Source organism: Pseudophryne corroboree, chromosome 11 (assembly GCF_028390025.1).
Source record: "Pseudophryne corroboree isolate aPseCor3 chromosome 11, aPseCor3.hap2, whole genome shotgun sequence".
Classification (NCBI taxonomy): domain Eukaryota; kingdom Metazoa; phylum Chordata; class Amphibia; order Anura; family Myobatrachidae; genus Pseudophryne; species Pseudophryne corroboree.
Genome location: NC_086454.1, coordinates 14,489,533 through 14,511,382, shown reverse-complemented (window position 1 = coordinate 14,511,382; position 21,850 = coordinate 14,489,533). Strand labels below are relative to the sequence as shown.

General features: G+C 48.9%; 1 protein-coding gene across 1 annotated transcript in view; it reads right to left on the bottom strand.

Moving 5' to 3' along the window:
• TRAF6 (TNF receptor associated factor 6) overlaps positions 1–19,284 on the bottom strand; it is a 51,749-nt gene extending 32,465 nt beyond the window's left edge. Inside the window, exon 1 of the mRNA XM_063946286.1 lies at positions 19,126–19,284. The gene's annotated coding sequence lies outside the window, so the exon portion shown is untranslated. The remainder of the gene's footprint in view (positions 1–19,125) is intronic.
• Between the last annotated feature and the right edge of the window lie 2,566 nt (positions 19,285–21,850).

The following is a 21,850-nucleotide window of genomic DNA, read 5'->3' as shown; positions in this document are numbered from 1 at the left end:
ACATCAGTCCCTGCCCCAGTGGAGCTTACACTCTATATTCCCTATCACATGTACACACAGACACATTCACGCTGGGGTAATTTTGTTGGGATCCAATTAACCTACCAGTATATATTTGGATTGTGGGAGGAAACCGGAGTACCCGGAGGAAACCCACGTAAGTATGGGGAGAATATACAAACTCCGCACAGATAGAGCCATGGTGGGAATGGAACCCATGACCTCTGTGCTGTGAGGCAGTAATGCTAACCATTACACCATCCATACTGCCCAACGTAGCATTAACACATGAATCCCAGCATCAAGCAGCCAGTCACAGTATTTAGTAAGTACAGAGGCGCCAGGGACTCTAGGAGGACAGGGTCACCTTACCACTGAGGTGCAGCAGAGGCGGTCGCAGCATGTGGACAAGGCTATCAGGGAAATTACAGATACATTTGTACCTTTCTTTATCGGTCTGTGGAAAAGCCACGGAAATCGGTGGTCTCATAGCGTAAGCTGTTACGTTAGTGGGGCGGAGTTTGTTCTGGGACATCGGACAGTAATCTGGCAGGGTGGGAAAATGCTACATAGTGTACACGAGTGCTGACGCAAATACCACGAAACCCCACATTAGGTTACAGATACCCATCTTCTAGCAGCCCTAGTACAGGGGCGGCCAAAAATAACGTGGCGTTCAGGAGCCACGCACTCACATCCCAGAGCCAGCAGGTTCTCTTATGGAGCCAGGGACAATGTGCATTCATTGCCCCCCCAAGAGGAAAGAACCCACAAAAGCTTCAGCGATGAGGTTTTATATGCACTGCCCTTCTGGCTCCAGGCCACAACTCAATTGAATTTACAGGGGAGGATATTCAATTGAAAGTGAAGTGCAGCCATAGATCGCCGCCATGTCCGTCTGAGCACATTACAGTCTATTACTAAAGAAAGCCAACGTTCATTTTCTCACGCACCTTTAGGGGGTCGCATAGTGTTATCGCCCGCCCACACATCCATCACTATACACTGCATTACCTCCTGAGATGGCAATGCAATTGCAGGAAACACCATCGATAACAATAAACATCTCCTTCATACAGAGCATATAGATAGCAGCACGGATGGTGTAATGGTTAGCACTGCTGCCTCACAGCACTGAGGTCATGGGTAGGATTCCCACCATGACCCTAACTGTGTGGAGTTTGTATGGTCAACACATTGTTTGTTTTTCTTTGGGTGTCTTTTTCAATGTTCCATCATATGTGACCACAATCAGTGTAAACGTGTACACTCGCAAGTTCACTACGCTTCGGGCAGGTCACTATTACGGACAGTAGTCCACGTGGATGGTAAATCGAGCAAGAGTTAAAAAACATGTATATAAAAAAAACAACAACAACTTGTGTCGACCACATGCATGTAGACTCTGAGCACGGTAAACCTATTTCCCGTCAACATACCGACTGCCGACCTACTGTATACACTGGAACCCGATCACAGGTGTGACTGTAATTTGCCTCAGCCAGGTGGATATATTGTTACTGGTTTGTATTGCAGGCTGTATTCGCAATAAAGCGTTTTGCAGAATTGTATTCTTCCTTTTTTTTTTTGCGCTGGGTTTTTTCTATATACAACCTATAGAACACGGATTGTAACGTCTGGCCATAACACAACTGGAGAGCTGCAGAGATTTGATGACAGCGCCTTACTTCTGCAATTGGGAGCAGAAGTGACATACTCGGAAAGATACTTAATATAGGAGTGTTGCAATGTAAACGCCGCAACCACCGAGCCCTTTCAACAGTGTGTGCGCGCCGTCTGTGTAACTCATGTGAAGTCAGCGCAAGATAACAGCCAATATGTATCTGATCATCCATCATCCTGCGATGCCATATTCTCTGCTGAGACTGGTACATAAAGAGTCCAGATGGTACATACAGTATACCGCGGCTCCTCCACTTCTCTTGTGCCCGAGTAACTTCATAGGCAGCCTCTGAAACAATATATGTAGCATCTGAAACAACCTGGTCGAGAAACCTGGCCAGCCATGGAGTACCTACCAGATCATAATTACCAATTTCTTTTCTGCTGTATTGTCCTTCCATTCTCCATGACAACTTCAACAAATCACATCCTAACCCTCTGTTCCACGCTCACTATCTTCCCCATCTGTGTCACCCCTGTCTGTCTCTCCCATTTAATGTAAGCTTCAACGAGCAGGGCCCTCTCCCCTCACGTGCTTCTCTACTCTCTGTTTCTGCCACCCTGATGCGTATCTCAGTGTCATGTTTGCGGACGCAGCAATGTATATATACCATGTACTTGTCCTACATTGTCTTGTACTGTAAGTCACTATTTTCTTCATTTGCTCATTTAAGTACTTTGTAAGGCGCTGCGGAACCCTTGTTTCACCATATAAAGGATAATAGTAAGAAGCCTGAAAAGGGACACAAGCTATGGAACAGGGAATGCCGCAGAGACATTACGACGCATCATTTCGCACAATCACACATTTAAGATGATGTGTGAACAGGATTCCCGATCTGCAAGTTAGCAGCGGGTAATATGGCCAGGTGGAGGTGACTAAAGAGATTACGGATGGACAGAACCTGGAAAAGTTCTGTCAACCGGTTTGGACCCCTCAGAAGTTGCTGAGGTTTCAGTGCAGTGAGTTTTAACCATCTGTCCACATTTCTTGTACTTATACAGGATTACTTCCCAATCCATCTAGAAATGGCATGTTAAGAAGAAGAACCCACTGGAATCATAAATGGGCGTTCAGTATTCTTAGAACACTCTGTCCTGGATAAACACGCAATGACTTTCCCTTACTAAGAGGTACATGTGTTACAAGCCTTTTAAAGACTGAAGTGTAGAAGTTGGGCAAAGGAACTAATCAGCTTTTTCCTATGATTTTATAGAGTACTTGATAAATGCTAGAAGCTGACCGATTGGCAATTTCTCCACTCTTTGGAAGGCTTGATGCACCTCCACTCTATGTTCCCAATGTAGTCACTTCTTCTTGCTATTCACTGGCTCTGGATTAAACAATGGTAAAATAATCACCTGGTTAGCAGGAAATGTAGATGCAACCTTTGGTAGGTAATTGGACTGGTTCTTAGAACACTTTATCTGGCTAGATGTTTAGAAATAAAATAAAAGTTGATTTCACCATGGTGCCTGTAACTCTCCAACACTCCCGGCAGAAATGAATTGCCATCAGGAACACTACTTTGACCAACGCACATCTCAACATCTTCTGAATTTGTTGAAACAGAGCATCTGGCACTAGACTGAAGTCCCAAAGTGCCACAAAGATTCAGACAGAGGGGCAAAATATCTGCACTGGCTGGAAAAGAAATAATGAGCAATTCTCCCGAGGTCAATTTAGCCTGTGAGAAAGCACTGAATATTGATGCCCCTACCTTGAGTGTGGATAAAGAGAAACCCTTAGACATTCATTGTGACATTAAAGCTCTGAGATGCTCTAGCACAGTTTTGCCTTCTTGCCCTCAGGAGCCAATTTAAGTAACCCTGCGCTCACGGGTCTACCTTACGCACATTTCACAGGCTATTTTCATGATTCATGCTCCCAATTCAACTGCATGGCTCAAAGAGCACCAACCTTGGCCACAAGTAGACTCATGACGCCTGCCAAGGCAACCTTAGACATGAAAAAACCTATTATCCCTTTCACATCGGACAAATAACCCAGTATCAACCCGGCATATTGCCGGGGTCGACACGGGACGGTGTGCGGTGTGAAAGGGTCATGGTCGAATTCCTGGGTCGCCTGACCCGGTAATTCAACCCGGGAATAAAGCAGTGTTATTCCCAGGTTGAATACTGGGTCAGTGGTAGCGTAAACGGATTCCCGGGTTGAGGCTATCCGGCACCCGTTTACTTCAATAAGAGGCAGCACGGAGATGAGCTTATCTTACAGCGTTGCCTCCCCCGCTGCTGTCGGCTCCGCCCCCCACCGTTATGGCAACCGGCTCGGCAATTTGCCGGGTCGGGAAGCCAACAAGTAGCCTCCAGTGCCGGGAAGGACTCGTTTTCAATTCCCGGGTGGGATTCGGCATTGGAGATGTGTAAGGGGTATATGGCATGACAATCTTGGACAAGAGGAGACCAGTAGCAGGGCAATCTTAGCCACAACCGGGAAGGCACTCTCCTTGAGGCTACACTTCACTTAAAATCAAGAGTTATGGTAGACTTACCATTGCTAACTGTTTCTTCGAAGTCCATAGGCGCCGCAAGATTTACCATGGGGTATAGGTGGTTTGGAGAGAATCAAGCACCAAATAAACTTTCAGGTCCCAGGATGCACTGAGCCTTCCTCCTATATAAGCCATGGTGTCAATCATAGGGACAACAGTAACAAGGTCGACAGTCATTAGGTTGACCACTATTGGTCAACAGTGACTAGGTAAACAACTGAAATAGGTCGACACGGTCATTAGGTCGACATCGAAAAAGTTCTACATGAGTTTTTTACATTTTTTGGGGGAGTTTTCTTGGTAAAGTGACCAGTAACCCCAATTAGTGCACCGTATCCCCTCACATGGGTCGCTTCGCTCGTCATGCTTTGGGCAAGGTGCCTCGCTCTGCTACCGTTGCGCTCAGCACAGGTTACTATTCCCAATCGTAGTCCGCGTTGATCGTAAATTATGAAAAAGTTTAAAATATTTTAAGAAAACAAAAAATGTGAAAAACTCACGTCAACCTTTTCCACGTGGAACTAGTGACCGTGTCGACCAATAGTGGTCGACCTAAAGACCGGCTACCATAAGCAAAGGTTCACATACTTTTGCCACTCAACAGATATGTGATATTGGATCATTCTCCTCACTAAAAAAATGAGCATGTCTAATTTTTTTTGCCTCATTTGTTTCTCTTTATGTACTTTTAGTAGGTAAATATGAGGTAGTTTTAGGCCAAATTTCAGCAGAAATATAGAAAATGATGAAGGGTTCACAAACTTTCAAAACACCACTATACACACCTTTCACACAAACACAAGCGGCAGAAACCTGGTCAGACCAGTGACAGCAACTTCCAGCACTCCAGCAGAACCACAAAGAAAACGCAGGAATAAATACCACACTCAGCGAAATCATAAAAAGAAAACATTAAAAAAGTTACGTAAACAGCTACAATATTAAGCGGGCTTAGACAATTTCTGTCTCGTTATCCACTGCAGAACTAAAAGTTCCAGTATGACTTACGCAGCCTCTCGTTACTATTGGTAACTACTGGACTCGCTCACCTAAATTCTAAAACTCGTTTAACAGACTCTCTAGCGTCTAGGTGGAAAATGAAGAAATGTGCTCAATACAGTTCGATACAGGTGATATATACCTGCCATAGTGTAAGTCTGATAGGATATGAAAGTAATCTTAGCACTTATAAAGCGGCAGAACTCACCACTTTCCTTTTACATCAGGAAACAAATTCCCGACTTTCATGTGATATGAGCAAGCGTTAAACTTCCAGCTTAGGAACAAACGGACTTACCTGGCACGTTAACCAGTTACCAGCATCCAGACAGACACTTACTGTACATCAGCTCCTTCCAAACATCGTTAAGACACCAGACGTGCACATCATGGCACACTAAAGGTATATATACAGCACGTGGCCTGTGAAGGGAGTGTTACATTCCTACACTGCATAAAACTGTGTTTAATGTACACAGCAGTTAAAAGAAACATGTCTCCGTAGCTGGTACTTGTAGTCCAACAACCGCTGGACAGAGGAACATTTCCTTCCTCTATTTTACAGAAGGACGTATGCCTCCGCTAAGATTTGGTTCAGGAGCCGACACTCTTGGGAAGTAATTAGTTACTCTGCAACTGATCTCAAAACACAGTAGCAACCTGACCGGTGTGTTGTTATGCAACCGTGTGCCCATGCTTTGTCATATCACAGGCAATACTGGGCATTTTGTGTGGTACTGCAGCTTGCGGACAGAAAACAGCGGCAATTCCAGAAGCGCTACAATCCTTATCAGACAAGGCGGAAAATAGTGCTTCCTGTCTACGCACGCGGTCCCCGTTACAGATATGTAACCGACAGTGATCCGGCTGATTGTCTTTCGGGTCCAACAGCTGGATCTTTCCCATTATGGGCACCCTTCGAAGGCAAACGCGGGGGGGGGGGTCCGGAAACCCCCCTCCTCTTGGCAAGTGACTCAAATTATGAAAACAACAGCAATGGTATATAATATGATAACTAGAGCTAACACCACATCATGCAGTTTAAGGGACAGAGCAGAGCTGCTGCACGTGCCCTGTGGTAGCATCTTCTTCTACCAAGTTTGCTGTGTGAATCCTCAATCAGTACACTGGACAAGAGAGTAGCTACCAGGAAGAAAAGACAGGAGCCTTACCATGAGGTGGGAGAATGTGTACTTAGAAAGTGCAGGACTGGTTCTATTATGTTTGTGTATGTATTTATTATGGTATGTTTAATCTTTTTCCTGACCACTTATTTAAATGTGTGATACAGCCTATACTATAGACCATCTACAGTGTTAAATATTAATACTGTATTCCATAAAGTATACATTAATGTCCATGGTCTTTACTAGGTTCTTCTACCGCTCCCCCAGACTCCCACAATTGCTCCAATGTTCCGCAGAGCGGGAGATTGTGTACTGCATTTGTAAACCCCCCCTCTAGATATCCTGCGTTTGCCACTGCGGGTGCCAGGACCGGGCACCTGCCCCACCTGCAACGCAGCAGGATTTTACTAAGTGGTTATTCCACACCAAACCAAAACAGGGTTTCAAACGGACCATTTCTGATTGCAATGAAATTTGGTATTTTAATTGATCCCATGGGTGTAATGATAACTTCAACATCTTAGGCTGACATGTACACTGCTTTTAACGTTATATGCCTTTAAAGTTGCAATTTTTCACAAAGAATTTGCTATTAACATTGCAGTTGCAGCTCACCTATTAGAGCTAGAGAGCTGGACAATGTCTCATTTTAAACCTCTATTTACAAGCATATTTATACAGCAGTATGTTTCAATAAAAATGAAACATTTTAAAAACAAAATGTTTATTTTCAAAAAGCAAAATTTTTAACGTTTTGAAAAAGAAATCTCAAAATTGTTCACACAGTTGTTAATAAATCCCCAAAGTTTAATTTTGGGATCATGATGGGATCATCTGCTACACGAGGTTTCACTGTACTAAAAAATGTAAAACTTTTGTGACCATATTTTAAGAAAGCTGATCATTACCAAAGGGCATAGTTACCATAGGTGCAGGGAGTGCAGCTGCTATGGTGCCAGAGCTGAGAGGGGCCACCTTCCCTGTCACTGTTACATATGTTATATACAGGGTGTAGCTACCATAGGTGCAGGGAGTGCAGCTGCTATGGGGCCCAGAGCTGAGAGGAGCCACCTTCCCTGTCACAGTTACATGTGTTATATACAGGGTATAGCTACCATAGGTGCAGGGAGTGCAGCTGCTATGGGGCCCAGAGCTGAGAGGGGCCACCTTCCCTGTCACAGTTATATGTGTTATATACAGGGTGTAGCTACCATACGTGCAGGGAGTGCAGCTGCCATGGGGCCAGAGCTGAGAAGGGCCACCTTCCCTGTCACAGTTATATGTGTTATATACAGGGTGTAGCTACCATACGTGCAGGGAGTGCAGCTGCCATGGGGCCAGAGCTGAGAGGGGCCACCTTCCCTGTCACAGTTATATGTGTTATATACAGGGTGTAGTTACCATACGTGCAGGGAGTGCAGCTGCTATGGGACCAGAGCTGAGAGGGGCCACCTTCCCTGTCACAGTTACATGTGTTATATACAGGGTGTAGCTACCATACGTGCAGGGAGTGCAGCTGCCGTGGGGCCAGAGCTGAGAGGGGCCACCTTCCCTGTCACAGTTACATGTGTTATATACAGAGTGTAGCTACCATAGGTGCAGGGAGTGCAGCTACTATGGGGACAGGGTTGGTTCTATATCGGAGGGGCTGAAGGGACCTTGTGACGTATTGAGGGGAGGAGCTACGTCACCAGGGGGAGGAGCTACGGACGAACAGGGTACCCGAAAAGTACCCTCGCGGGCTCGCTTCAGGCACGGTGGCTCGCTCCGCTCCGCTTCGCTCACCACCTAATTACTAAAGGTAATAGTTGGTGGCGTGGATAGTAGAGGAACTATCCCGCTGGCCTAGCTCCTCCCCCTTGCGTCGTAACTCCTCCCCCTTACTGAAAAGGTCCCTTAGCCCACTTGATTCTAGCCTCTACCATGGGGACAGAGCTGAGAGGTGTCACCTTCCCTGTCACAGTTACATGTGTTATATACAGGGTATTGCTACCATAGGTGCAGGGAGTGCAGCTGCTATGGGGCCCAGAGCTGAGAGGTGTCACCTTCCCTGTCACAGTTACATGTGTTATATACAGGGTGTAATTACCATAGGTGCAGGGAGTGCAGCTGCTATGGGGCCCAGAGCTGAGAGGGGCCACCTTCCCTGTCACAGTTATATGTGTTATATACAGGGTGTAGCTACCATACGTGCAGGGAGTGCAGCTGCCATGGGGCCAGAGCTGAGAGGGGCCACCTTCCCTGTCACAGTTACATGTGTTATATACAGGGTGTAGCTACCATAGGTGCAGGGAGTGCAGCTACTATGGGGACAGAGCTGAGAGGTGTCACCTTCCCTGTCACAGTTACATGTGTTATATACAGGGTATTGCTACCATAGGTGCAGGGAGTGCAGCTGCTATGGGGCCCAGAGCTGAGAGGTGTCACCTTCCCTGTCACAGTTACATGTGTTATATACAGGGTGTAATTACCATAGGTGCAGGGAGTGCAGCTGCTATGGGGCCCAGAGCTGAGAGGGGCCACCTTCCCTGTCACAGTTACATGTGTTATATATACAGGGTGTAGTTACCATAGGTGCAGGGAGTTCAGCTGCTATGGGGCCCAGAGCTGAGAGGGGCCACCTTCCCTGTCACAATTACATGTGTTATATAGCGGGTGTAGCTACCATAGGTGCAGGGAGTGCAGCTGCTATGGGCCCAGAGCTGAGAGGGGCCACCTTCCCTGTCACAGTTACATGTGTTATATACAGGGTGTAGCTACCATAGGTGCAGGGAGTGCAGCTGCTATGGGGCCAGAGCTGAGAGGGGCCACCTTCCCTGTCACAGTTACATGTGTTATATACAGGGTGTAGCTACCATAGGTGCAGGCAGTGCAGCTGCTATGGGGCGAGAGCTGAGAGGGGCCACCTTCCCTGTCACAGTTAAATGTGTTATATACAAGGGTGAGGCTACCATAGGTGCAGGGAGTGCAGCTGCTATGGTGCCAGAGCTGAGAGTGGCCACCTTCCCTGTCACAGTTACATGTGTTATATACAGGGTGTAGCTACCATAGGTTCAGGGAGTGCAGCTGCTATGGGGCCCAGAGCTGAGAGGGGCCACCTTCCCTGTCACAGTTACATGTGTTATATACAAGGTGTAGCTACCATACGTGCAGGGAGTACAGCTGCTATGGGGCCAGAGCTGAGAGGGGCCACCTTCCCTGTGTTATATAGCGGGTGTAGCTACCATAGGTGTAGAGAGTGCAGCTGCTATGGGGCCCAGAGCTGAGAGGGGCCACCTTCCCTGTCACAGTTACATGTGTTATATACACAGAGGTATAGCTACCATAGGTGCAGAGAGTGTAGCTGCTATGGGGCCCAGAGCTGAGAGGGGCCACCTTCCCTGTCACAATTACATGTGTTATATATACATGTGGTGCTGCTTGATGGGCCGGAATTGGCTGAACACTACTCCTTACTATACGCAGTAACAGAAAGAACCGGGAGATAAGGAATAGGGAGTCACCCTTTCCAGTAAAGGCATGGAACTGCATGCACATTATAATAAGAATTTACTTACCGATAATTCTATTTCTCATAGTCCGTAGTGGATGCTGGGAACTCCGAAAGGACCATGGGGAATAGCGGCTCCGCAGGAGACTGGGCACAAAAGTAAAAGCTTTAGGACTACCTGGTGTGCACTGGCTCCTCCCCCTATGACCCTCCTCCAAGCATCAGTTAGGATACTGTGCCCGGACGAGCGTACACAATAAGGAAGGATTTTGAATCCCGGGTAAGACTCATACCAGCCACACCAATCACACCGTACAACTTGTGATCTGAACCCAGTTAACAGCATGATAACAGAGGAGCCTCTGAAAAGATGGCTCACAACAATAATAACCCGATTTTTGTAACAATAACTATGTACAAGTATTGCAGACAATCCGCACTTGGGATGGGCGCCCAGCATCCACTACGGACTATGAGAAATAGAATTATCGGTAAGTAAATTCTTATTTTCTCTGACGTCCTAGTGGATGCTGGGAACTCCGAAAGGACCATGGGGATTATACCAAAGCTCCCAAACGGGCGGGAGAGTGCGGATGACTCTGCAGCACCGAATGAGAGAACTCCAGGTCCTCCTCAGCCAGGGTATCAAATTTGTAGAATTTTGCAAACGTGTTTGCCCCTGACCAAGTAGCAGCTCGGCAAAGTTGTAAAGCCGAGACCCCTCGGGCAGCCGCCCAAGATGAGCCCACCTTCCTTGTGGAATGGGCATTGACAGATTTTGGCTGTGGCAGGCCTGCCACAGTATGTGCAAGCTGAATTGTACTACAAATCCAACGAGCAATAGTCTGCTTAGAAGCAGGAGCACCCAGCTTGTTGGGTGCATACAGGATAAACAGCGAGTCAGATTTTCTGACTCCAGCCGTCCTGGAAACATATTTTCAGGGCCCTGACTACGTCCAGCAACTTGGAGTCCTCCAAGTCCCTAGTAGCCGCAGGTACCACAATAGGCTGGTTTAAGTGAAAACGCTGAAACCACCTTAGGGAGAAATTGAGGACGAGTCCTCAATTCTGCCCTGTCCGTATGAAAAATTAGGTAAGGGCTTTTATAGGATAAAGCCGCCAATTCTGAGACACGCCTGGCTGAAGCCAGGGCTAACAGCATTACCACTTTCCATGTGAGATATTTTAAGTCCACAGTGGTGAGTGGTTCAAACCAATGTGATTTTAGGAACCCCAAAACTACATTGAGATCCCAAGGTGCCACTGGAGGCACAAAAGGAGGCTGTATATGCAGTACCCCCTTGACAAACGTCTGAACTTCAGGAACTGAAGCTAGTTCTTTCTGGAAGAAAATCGACAGGGCTGAAATTTGAACCTTAATGGACCCTAATTTTAGGCCCATAGACAGTCCTGTTTGCAGGAAATGCAGGAAACGACCCAGTTGAAATTCCTCTGTAGGGGCCTTCCTGGCCTCACACCACGCAACATATTTACGCCAAATACGGTGATAATGTTGCACGGTTACATCCTTCCTGGCTTTGATCAGGGTAGGGATGACTTCATCCGGAATGCCTTTTTCCTTCAGGATCCGGCGTTCAACCGCCATGCCGTCAAACGCAGCCGCGGTAAGTCTTGGAACAGAGAGGGTCCCTGCTGGAGCAGGTCCTTTCTTAGAGGTAGAGGCCACGGGTCCTCCGTGAGCATCTCTTGAAGTTCCGGGTACCAAGTCCTTCTTGGCCAATCCGGAGCCACGAGTATAGTCCTTACTCCTCTCCTTCTTATGATTCTCAGTACCTTGGGTATGAGAGGCAGAGGAGGGAACACATACACTGACTGGTACACTCACGGTGTTACCAGAGCGTCCACAGCTATTGCCTGAGGGTCCCTTGACCTGGCGCAATATCTGTCTAGTTTTTTGTTGAGGCGGGACGCCATCATGTCCACCTTTGGTTTTTCCCAACGGTTCACAATCATGTGGAAGACTTCTGGGTGAAGTCCCCACTCCCCCGGGTGGAGGTCGTGTCTGCTGAGGAAGTCTGCTTCCCAGTTGTCCACTCCCGGAATGAACACTGCTGACAGTGCTATCACATGATTTTCCGCCCAGCGAAGAATCCTTGCAACTTCTGCCATTGCCCTCCTGCTTCTTGTGCCGCCCTGTCTGTTTACGTGGGCGACTGCCGTGATGTTGTCCGACTGGATCAACACCGGCTGACCCTGAAGCAGAGGCCTTGCTTGACTTAGGGCATTGTAAATGGCCCTTAGTTCCAGGATATTTATGTGAACTGACGTTTCCATGCTTGACCACAAGCCCTGGAAATTTCTTCCCTGTGTGACTGCTCCCCAGCCTCTCAGGCTGGCATCCGTGGTCACCAGGACCCAGTCCTGAATGCCGAATCTGCGGCCCTCTAGAAGATGAGCACTCTGCAACCACCACAGGAGAGATACCCTTGTCCTTGGAGACAGGGTTATCCGCTGATGCATCTGAAGATGCGATCCGGACCATTTGTCCAGCAGATCCCACTGAAAAGTTCTTGCGTGGAATCTGCCGAATGGAATCGCTTCGTAAGAAGCCACCATTTTTCCCAGGACCCTTGTGCATTGATGCACTGACACTTGGCCTGGTTTTAGGAGGTTCCTGACTAGCTCGGATAACTCCCTGGCTTTCTCCTCCGGGAGAAACACCTTTTTCTGGACTGTGTCCAGAATCATCCCTAGGAACAGCAGACGTGTCGTCGGAATCAGCTGCGATTTTGGAATATTTAGAATCCACCCGTGCTGTCGTAGTACTACTTGAGATAGTGCTACTCCGACCTCTAACTGTTCCCTGGACCTTGCCCTTATCAGGAGATCGTCCAAGTAAGGGATAATTAAGACGCCTTTGCTTCGAAGAAGAATCATCATTTCGGCCATTACCTTGGTAAAGACCCGGGGTGCCGTGGACAATCCAAACGGCAGCGTCTGAAACTGATAGTGACAGTTTTGTACCACAAACCTGAGGTACCCTTGGTGAGAAGGGCAAATTGGGACATGGAGGTAAGCATCCTTGATGTCCAGAGACACCATATAGTCCCCTTCTTCCAGGTTCGCTATCACTGCTCTGAGTGACTCCATCTTGAATTTGAACCTTTGTATGCAAGTGTTCAAGGATTTCAGATTTAAAATAGGTCTCACCGAGCCGTCCGGCTTCGGTACCACAAACAGCGTGGAATAATACCCCTTTCCCTGTTGTAGGAGGGGTACCTTGATTATCACCTGCTGGGAATACAGCTTGTGAATGGCTTCCAATACCGCCTCCCTGTCGGAGGGAGACGTTGGTAAAGCAGACTTCAGGAACCGGCGAGGGGGAGACGTCTCGAATTCCAATTTGTACCCCTGAGATACTACCTGCAGGATCCAGGGGTCCACTTGCGAGTGAGCCCACTGCGCGCTGAAATTCTTGAGACGGGCCCCCACCGTGCCTGAGTCCGCTTGTAAGGCCCCAGCGTCATGCTGAGGACTTGGCAGAAGCGGGGGAGGGCTTCTGTTCCTGGGAAGAGGCTGCCTGCTGCAGTCTTTTTCCCCTTCCTCTGCCCCGGGGCAGATATGAGTGGCCTTTTGCCCGCTTGCCCTTATGGGGACGAAAGGACTGAGCCTGAAAAGACGGTGTCTTTTTCTGCTGAGAGGTGACCTGGGGTAAAAAGGTGGATTTCCCAGCCGTTGCCGTGGCCACCAGGTCCGATAGACCGACCCCAAATAACTCCTCCCCTTTATACGGCAATACTTCCATATGCCGTTTGGAATCCGCATCACCTGACCACTGTCGCGTCCATAACCCTCTTCTGGCAGAAATGGACAGCGCACTTACTCTTGATGCCAGAGTGCAAATATCCCTCTGTGCATCTCGCATATATAGAAATGCATCCTTTAAATGCTCTATAGTCAATAATATACTGTCCCTGTCCAGGGTATCAATATTTTCAGTCAGGGAATCCGACCAAGCCACCCCAGCACTGCACATCCAGGCTGAGGCGATTGCTGGTCGCAGTATAACACCAGTATGTGTGTATATACTTTTTAGGATATTTTCCAGCTTCCTATCAGCTGGCTCCTTGAGGGCGGCCGTATCAGGAGACGGTAACGCCACTTGTTTTGATAAGCGTGTGAGCGCCTTATCTACCCTAGGGGGTGTTTCCCAACGCGCCCTAACCTCTGGCGGGAAAGGGTATAATGCCAATAATTTTTTAGAAATTAGCAGTTTTTTATCGGGGGAAACCCACGCTTCATCACACACCTCATTTAATTCATCTGATTCAGGAAAAACTACGGGTAGTTTTTTCACACCCCACATAATACCCTTTTTTGTGGTATTTGTAGTATCAGAAATGTTCAAAACCTCCTTCATTGCCGTGATCATGTAACGTGTGGCCCTACTGGAAAATACGTTTGTTTCCTCACCGTCGACACTGGAGTCAGTGTCCGTGTCTGGGTCTGTGTCAACCATCTGAGGTAACGGGCGCTTTAGAGCCCCTGACGGTGTTTGAGACGCCTGGACAGGTAATAACTGATTTGCCGGCTGTCTCATGTCGTCAACAGTCTTTTGTAAAGTGCTGACGCTATCACGTAATTCCTTCCATAAGACCATCCAGTCAGGTGTCGACTCCCTAGGGGGTGACATCACTATTACAGGCAATTGCTCCGCCTCCATACCATTTTCCTCCTCATACATGTCGACACAACGTACCGACACACAGCACACACACAGGGAATGCTCTGATAGAGGACAGGACCCCACTAGCCCTTTGGGGAGACAGAGGGAGAGTTTGCCAGCACACACCAGAGCGCTATATATATATACAGGGATAACCTTATATAAGTGTTTTTCCCTTATATAGCTGCTATATTGATTAATCTGCCAAATTAGTGCCCCCCCTCTCTTGTTTTACCCTGTTTCTGTAGTGCAGGACTGCAGGGGAGAGTCAGGGAGACGTCCTTCCAGCGGAGCTGTGAGGGAAAATGGCGCTTGTGTGCTGAGGAGATAGGCCGCCGAGAAGGGGGCGGAGCCTTTCTCCCGCTTTTTTAAGGAAAAACTGGCAGGGGTTAAATGCATCCATATAGCCCAGGAGCTATATGTGATGTATTTTTCGCCATCTAAGGTGTTTTTATTGCGTCTCAGGGCGCCCCCCCCCCCCAACGCCCTGCACCCTCAGTGACCGGAGTGTGAAGTGTGCTGAGAGCAATGGCGCACAGCTGCGGTGCTGTGCGCTACCTTATTGAAGACAGGACGTCTTCTGCCGCCGATTTCCCGGACCTCTTCTGTCTTCTGGCTCTGTAAGGGGGCCGGCGGCACGGCTCTGGGACCCATCCATGGCTGGGCCTGTGATCGTCCCTCTGGAGCTAATGTCCAGTAGCCTAAGAAGCCCAATCCACTCTGCACGCAGGTGAGTTCGCTTCTTCTCCCCTTAGTCCCTCGGTGCAGTGAACCTGTTGCCAGCAGGACTCACTGAAAATAAAAAACCTATACTTAAACTTTTTTCACTAAGCAGCTCAGGAGAGCCACCTAGTGTGCACCCTTCTCGTTCGGGCACAAAAATCTAACTGAGGCTTGGAGGAGGGTCATAGGGGGAGAAGCCAGTGCACACCAGGTAGTCCTAAAGCTTTTACTTTTGTGCCCAGTCTCCTGCGGAGCCGCTATTCCCCATGGTCCTTTCGGAGTTCCCAGCATCCACTAGGACGTCAGAGAAAATAATATACCGTAAGTGTAATTATAAAATGATTACAACAACATTGACGCTGAGGATAATGTCAAATGTTTTCCATGGTACTAGGCTAATATCAGACTGCTGAGCCCCGTAGTCATTATAATACAGGACATTCATGTAGCCAAGCATTGTATGATTATTGGGGGTCATTCCGAGTTGATTGCTAGCTGCATTTGTTCGCAGCGCAGCAATTAGGCTAAACAACGGCAGTTCTGCGCATGCATATGCGGCACATAACGCACGGGCACAACGAACGATGTAGTTTTGCACAGGGTCTAGCGAAGCATTTCAGTCGCACTGGTTGCCGCAGAGTGATTGACAGGAACGGGGCGTTTCTGGGTGTCAACTAACCGTTTTCAGGGAGTGTTCGAAAAAAACGCAGGTGTGCCATGGAAAAAGCAAGCGTGGCTGGGCAAACGCAGGGCGTGTTTGTGACGTCAAATCCGGAACTGAATAGTCTGAAGTGATCACTAGCGCTGAGGGGACAGTAACACACAGCACAGGCAGCATGTGAGGGGACAGTAACACAATAACACACAGCAAAGGCAGCATGTGAGGGGACAGTAACACACAGCACAGGCAGCATGTGAGGGGACAGTAACACAATAACACACAGCACAGGCAGCACGTGAGGGGACAATAACACACAGGACAGGCAGCACGTGAGGGGACAGTAACAATAACACAATAACAATGCACAGGCAGCACGTGAGGGGACAGTAACATAATAACACAGCACAGGCAGCATGTGAGGGGACAGTAACAATAACACACAGCACAGGCAGCATGCGAGGGGACAGTAACACAATAACACACAGGACATGCAGCACGTGAGGGGACAGTAACACAATAACACAAAGAACAGGCAGCACATGAGGGGACAGTAACAATAACACACAGGACAGGCAGCATGTGAGGGGACAGTAACAATAACACACAGGACAGGCAGCATGTGAGGGGACAGTAACAATAACACACAGGACAGGCAGCATGTGAGGGGACAGTAACACACAGGACAGGCAGCATGTGAGGGGACAGTAACACACAGGACAGGCAGCATGTGAGGGGACAGTAACACACAGGACAGTAACACACAGGACAGGCAGCATGTGAGGGGACAGTAACACAACAACACACAGCACAGGCAGCATGTGAGGGGACAGTAACACACAGCACAGGCAGCATGTGAGGGGACAGTTACACACAGGACAGGCAGCATGTGAGGGGACAGTAACACACAGGACAGGCAGCATGTGAGGGGGCAGTAACACACAGGACAGGCAGCATGTGAGGGGACAGTAACACACAGGACAGGCAGCATGTGAGGGGACAGTAACAACACACAGGACAGGCAGCATGTGAGGGGACAGTAACAACACACAGCACAGGCAGCATGTGAGGGGACAGTAACAACACCACACAGCACAGGCAGCATGTGAGGGGACAGTAATACAATAACACACAGCACAGGCAGCACGTGAGGGCACAATAACACACAGCACAGGCAGCACGTGAGGGGACAATAACACACAGCACGTGAGGGGACCATAACACACAGCACAGGCAGCACGTGAGGGGACCATAACACAATAACACACAGCACAGGCAGCACGTGAGGGGACCATAACACAATAACACAGCACGTGAGGGGACAACACAATAACACACAGCACAGGCAGCACGTGAGGGGACAGTAACACACAGCACAGGCAGCACGTGAGGGGCCAGTAACACAATAACACACAGCACAGGCAGCACGTGAGGGGACAATAACACACAGGACAGGCAGCACGTGAGGGGACAGTAACACAATAACACAATAACAATGCACAGGCAGCACGTGAGGGGACAGTAACATAATAACACAGCACAGGCAGCATGTGAGGGGACAGTAACAATAACACACAGCACAGGCAGCATGCGAGGGGACAGTAACACACAGGACAGGCAGCACGTGAGGGGACAGTAACACAATAACACACAGGACATGCAGCACGTGAGGGGACAGTAACACAATAACACAAAGAACAGGCAGCATGTGAGGCGACAATAACACAGCACAAGCAGCACGTGAGGGGACGGTAACAATAACACACAGGACAGGCAGCATGTGAGGGGACAGTAACAATAACACACAGGACAGGCAGCATGTGAGGGGACAGTAACACACAGCACAGGCAGCATGTGAGGGGACAGTTACACACAGGACAGGCAGCATGTGAGGGGATAGTAACACACAGGACAGGCAGCATGTGAGGGGACAGTAACACACAGGACAGGCAACATGTGAGGGGACAGTAACACACAGGACAGGCAGCATGTGAGGGGACAGTAACAACACACAGCACAGGCAGCATGTGAGGGGACAGTAACACACAGCACAGGCAGCATGTGAGGGGACAGTAACACAATAACAGCACAGGCAGCATGTGAGGGGACAGTAACACACAGCACAGGCAGCATGTGAGGGGACAGTAACACAACAACACACAGCACAGGCAGCATGTGAGGGGACAGTAACACAACAACACACAGCACAGGCAGCATGTGAGGGGACAGTAATACAATAACACACAGCACAGGCAGCACGTGAGGGCACAATAACACACAGCACAGGCAGCACGTGAGGGGACAATAACACACAGCACGTGAGGGGACCATAACACAATAACACACAGCACAGGCAGCACGTGAGGGGACCATAACACAATAACACACAGCACAGGCAGCACGTGAGGGGACCATAACACAATAACACACAGCACAGGCAGCACGTGAGGGGCCAGTAACACAATAACACACAGCACGTGAGGGGCCAGTAACACAATAACACACAGCACGTGAGGGGAGAGTAACACAATAACACACAGCACAGGCAGCATGTGAGGGGAGAGTAACACAATAACACACAGCACAGGCAGCATGTGAGGGGAGAGTAACACAATAACACACAGCACAGGCAGCATGTGAGGGGACAGTAACACAATAACACAGCACAGGCAGCATGTGAGGGCACAATAACACACAGCACAGGCAGCATGTGAGGGCACAATAACACACAGCACAGGCAGCTTGTGAGGGCACAATAACACACAGCACAGGCAGCATGTGAGGGCACAATAACACACAGCACAGGCAGCATGTGAGGGCACAATAACACAGCACAGGCAGCATGTGAGGGCACAATAACACAGCACAGGCAGCTTGTGAGGGCACAATAACACAGCACAGGCAGCATGTGAGGGCACAATAACACACAGCACAGGCAGCATGTGAGGGCATAATAACACACAGCACAGGCAGCTTGTGAGTGCACAATAACACACAGCACAGGCAGCATGTGAGGGCATAATAACACACAGCACAGGCAGCATGTGAGGGCATAATAACACACAGCACAGGCAGCATGTGAGGGGAGAGTAACACAATAACACACAGCACAGGCAGCATGTGAGGGGACAGTAACACAACAACACACAGCACAGGCAGCATCCTGGTATATACAGGAACTGAGAGGTGCAGTGTTACCCTGTGTGGGTGTCTCACCCCAGGGTCACCCGTCACACACTTACCCCTGTGTCCTCTCCCTCTGTCTCGGGTGTCCGGTCCTGCACACCCAACTTCCAGGTTCTCCCTCTACGTCACCGGGGCTGCCGTACTTACACCGGAAACTTCCGAACTACAGCGAGGAGAAACGCGCATGCGCTCTGGCCGCCGCTCGGAGTGCGCCTGCGCAGTGGCCGGCTGGGAGACGCTAAAAGAGCTGAGTGCGCATGCGCGCGGTTTATTTTAGAACGTTCTGTTTCTCTCTCGGTTACATTGTATCACTGCGTGTCTCGGTCACAGTGAGTGCAGTGCTCATTGCTGACGCCAGGTGGCGCCCGCACACCGACCCAAATTAACACTGCCTGGGCTGGCTGGGGCCAGAGCCGGATTAAGACTATGGGGGGCCCGGGGCACTTCAAATTGCGGGGCCCCTAAATTTGATATATCTATAGGTGTATGTATGTGTATGTATATATATATATATATATATATATATATATATACACACACACACACACACACACACACACACACACATATATACATACATACACGTCCACGACAGCCATAGAGTGGGAGAAGAACCTGTAGTGAGCACAGCTCACCACCGAGCCCGTAGTGTGGCGAGCTCAGCGAGGCCGCAAGGGGCTTCGTTGCGCTCGCCATCCCCCCCGGCCATCTCCAAGCCGGGATCCTGGTGTCACTATGATGACCGGTCGCACTTACCCAACATATATATATATATATATATATATATATATATATATACACACTGTATATATATATATACACTGTGTGTATATATATATATATATATATATATATATACTGTATGTGTATATATATATTATATATATATACTGTATATATATATATATTGTATGTATGTGTGTATATATATATATATATATATATATATATATACACACACACTTTATACATACATACAAACACATAATGGCAACATGACAGAGCCAAAAATTCCAATTTATCAACATGATAAAAAAAAAAAAAATACACCCAGCTTACTTTTTTTCCCCTCTGCCGCTGGCAGGCTGCTTGTGATCCATGAGAGGAGAGTGAGAGCGCGATCCTCCACGCTCCTCCACGCTGCTGCTATTAGGTTGCCAGGGCAACCTATAGGCAGCCGCTGGAAGCACAGCGCCTTCACACACCATTGGACAGCTGAGCCGTCGCTCAGCTGTCCTGTACTTCTGTGAGGCGCCGGCGCCGCTTCCACTGCTGTTAGGTTACCAGGGCAACCAACAGTGAGCCGCTGGGAGCGCAGCGCCGCAGATCGGAGGTCCGATCTGTGGCGGGTGGTGGGGGGCCCTTGTCAAGAGGGGGGCCCGGGGTACTTACCCCCTGGGCCCCCCCCTTAATCCGGCTCTGGCTGGGGCTTGTGGTCTCATTATTTTACAGAGCTGTCTGTTGTCCCCAATTTCAAGGGAAAGTTCCAGTTTTCTTTTGTATTTATCATCACCCCCCCAAACCCATGAGATACCGGGCAGCGGCGCCGCACTCTGCTCTACAATGTCTTCTCTAGGAACATTCCATCATTGTCATCATTTAGAAGAATGAATAATAATAATAATAATAATAATAGTAGAATAAATAATAATAATAATAATAATAATAATAATAGAGATGAGCGGGTTCGGATCCCTGAGATCCGAACCCCCCCGAACTTAACTACCCGAGTCTGGATCCGAGTAAGGCTCGGGTTTTCCCGCCTGACTCAGAAACCAGAGCGAGGCAAAATGTCATTATCCCGCTGTCGGATTCTCGCGGGGTTTGGATGCCATATAAGGAGCCACGCGTTGCGGCCATTTTCACTCCAGTCTCGGAGAGTGTAGTGAGAGGACGTGTCTCCGTCCTCAGTGTCTGTGTGCTGTGTGGGCGGGAAAGTGGGGTGACGATTCTAGTGCTGTGTTGTGCAGCATCAGTCCAGTGACCAGTCACAGTGGTGGTGTCCGCTGCTGCCATATATCCTGTGATACTGGCGTATAATTCCCGTGATACTGGTGTATAATTCCTGTGATACTGGCATATAATTCCATTGATACTATATAATTCCAGTGATATTGCCGTATTATACCCGTGATATTGCCGTAAAATTCCCGTATAATTCCAGTGGTGCTGTCCTGTGCTGTATATTATTTACTCCACTTAAAGGGGTTATTAATATTTAATCCAAATCAATTTCACAGGGTTTGCCCTGTGAGGTGTAGGGGAACACTCTCCTGTGCCGCATATTGGGGGTCATTCTGACCCGATCGAACGCTGCAGTTTATCGCAGCGGTGCGATCGGGTCAGAAGTGCGCATGCCTCGGCGCATGCCAGACGGCCAAAAGCCGTCGGGCTGCTACGATCGCCTCTGCCTGATTGACAGGCAGAGGCGGTCGCTGGGCGGGGGGGGGGCGGAGCGGCGGCGTTTGGCTGCCGTGTCGTGGGCGCGGTCCGGCCAACGCAGGCGTGGGCGGACCGAATAGGGGACGGGCAGCAACGGTTGCGTGACATCACACGCAGCCGCTGCGGGCTGGGGAGCGATGAGTAGCTCCCAGCCAGCACGCTAAAGCTGCGCTGGTCGGGAGCTACTCTTGAAGTGCAAAGGCATCGCCGCTGTGCGATGCCTTTGCACTTCTGCAGGGGGGGGGTGGGTAAGCCGACATGTGGGGCGGACTATCCCTGTGCTGGGTGTGCCCCCACATGACAGTGTGAAAGATCGTAGCTGTGCTAAATTTAGCACAG